The sequence below is a fragment of the Theobroma cacao genome, chromosome 5 (genome assembly GCF_000208745.1).
Source record: "Theobroma cacao cultivar B97-61/B2 chromosome 5, Criollo_cocoa_genome_V2, whole genome shotgun sequence".
Classification (NCBI taxonomy): domain Eukaryota; kingdom Viridiplantae; phylum Streptophyta; class Magnoliopsida; order Malvales; family Malvaceae; genus Theobroma; species Theobroma cacao.
In genome coordinates this window covers 6,178,113-6,180,546 of record NC_030854.1, presented here as the reverse complement: position 1 = coordinate 6,180,546, position 2,434 = coordinate 6,178,113, and positions in this window count along the sequence as shown.

Below are 2,434 nucleotides of genomic sequence, written 5' to 3'. Positions count from 1 at the left end.
GCATGTATTACCTTTTAACTTGGTGAAGAGCTCTTTGTTTGTTTTAATGATGAAAGTGGTAAGTAAATATGGTAAAGGCTTAAACCTCTGAAGCTACCATAAGGCCATAATCACTTTCTTTAAGAAAAAAGTTTATAATGTTAAATCAATTTTAGATAAATATAAGAAAGAATAGGAAAGGATGAGATGCATTTTGATGTTGGATGGTTGGACACACATAAAGCAAAATCTCTTCAAAACTTTCTTTTTGGATGGGTGCATAGACACAAAACAAAATCTTTTACAAACTTTCTCATTATTAATCCCAATGGAATAGTGTTTCTTAAATCTATAAATGCTTCAAGTGTTATAAAAGAGGCATACAAGTTGTTTAAGTTACTTGACTCACATCTGGAGGAAATTAAAAAAGAGAATGTTGTTTAATTGGTAACTATGCATCGACTTATTATCTGTTTTAGGGAAAGCATGCAATTTAATTAACATGTATGTGATGGAATTTAAAGGTTTTTTTTTCTTAAGTAAGATCAATCTCTCGTTTGTTTAGCATAGATTACCTTGACTAGGAGTAAAGAAAATGTATACTTGAAAATCATAAGGTTCCTAATCTAGGGTATCGAAATTCACCAAGCACCAAGCAAGGGTTGCCACAAATGATAACTTGTCCAAGCGTCTAGCCTCTAATGATAATCCACACAAATGACAAGTGGAAATATCTCCAAAGGAGAAAAAGGGAGCTTATGTCGATACCAAGTGCTAGTTAGGTGATGTTCTCGAGTTTTTACCTCTAGAATGTCAAAAGCCTCTTTCACTTGTTGTGTATCAAATGGGTGGTATAAATGTCTTTTATTTATAGACAATTGCATTAAGCATAACCATGGTAGGATTTGCAAAACTTTTATGCTATTTCTAAAATAGCCCTAATCTAATTGAATCCTTTCAATTAGATTCTTGAAGTTCCAAAATTCTTTTCATTTATATCCAACTTAATTCTTGATTTTAATTTCTCACATTGTCATTCATATTATATGTGACCCATTAGGTTCTTAACATGTTGGAAATAAATATGAATTATAACCTTATGCCAATTAAGATTAGATATAACAAATTCCTTTGCATTCATAATTGATTCCAAATTGATATATCACACTTATAGATCTAAATTGACATCTAAGAATGTGTCATGACCTCTTAAATTCCTTCATAGCACAATCTTGTCGTGAAATTCAATCCTTTCGTCAACCAATTCCTAACCAAACAAGAGCATGGTTAATGTCTATTATATATATATATGTTAATCATGTTAGCTTTTGAAGTTAGTTATTAACTCTTTAATGAAATTTGAAGAACTCTCTTTCTAAATCTTCATTTGCTTCTGGTCAAGAACTCCATTGAGTTAATACATGTCAAGAAGTAATGTGATATTCTCTTTAGTATCATTGGGGATGATAAATCCTATGTTGATCATTCATCTATCTCCATATGCTTAATGTTATATCAAATATCAATCCCATTGTGCATCCTTATTTAGGACCACTTAAGATAGTATCAAAGTATAACATTTCACACATAAGACAACTTGATGTTCTCAAGTCTAAAGATTACTTACAAAACTTTCATATGAAAATTTGTTTTCATAGACACTTGCGTGAGATACCAAATAGAATTTTCATGGTGGTAATGTTTAGTTAACTTGTTCATGCAAAAAGCACCTACACATTTGTTCAAGGATCCGTATACTTCAACTTATAAGATCAATTGCTCACTTCACAAGTGAGAAAGATAATCATGTGTCAGTTTCTCAGCTTTGTCAATGTTTGATCTTGATCAAGTGTTGACTAGAAATATTTTGTCACGACCCGATACTCCCTTCGAGTCCGTGACAACCGCCAGCGATGTCTCAATAGACATTCATTACCCGAAATGTCAACCAAAACCTCGCATAAGACAAAGTATAAAGTATCAAAGTATAACATTTCACACATAAGACAACTTGATGTTCTCAAGTCTAAAGATTACTTACAAAACTTTCATAAGAAAATTTGTTTTCATAGACACTTGCGTGAGATACCAAATAGAATTTTCATGGTGGTAATGTTTAGTTAACTTGTTCATGCAAAAAGCACCTACACATTTGTTCAAGTATCCCTATACTTCAACTTATAAGATCAATTGCTCACTTCACAAGTGAGAAAGATAATCATGTGTCAGTTTCTCAACTTTGTCAATGTTTGATCTTGATCAAGTGTTGACTAGAAATATTTTGTCACGATCCGAGACTCCCTTCGAGCCGTGACATCCGCCGCGATGTCTCAATAGACATTCACTACCCGAAATTTCAACCGAAACTTCGCAAGGCTCTTGCATCAATTTTACACTTCCCCTATGAGCAATAGTTACTAAATATCGAGTTTTAAGAGAATATAAACTATTTTAG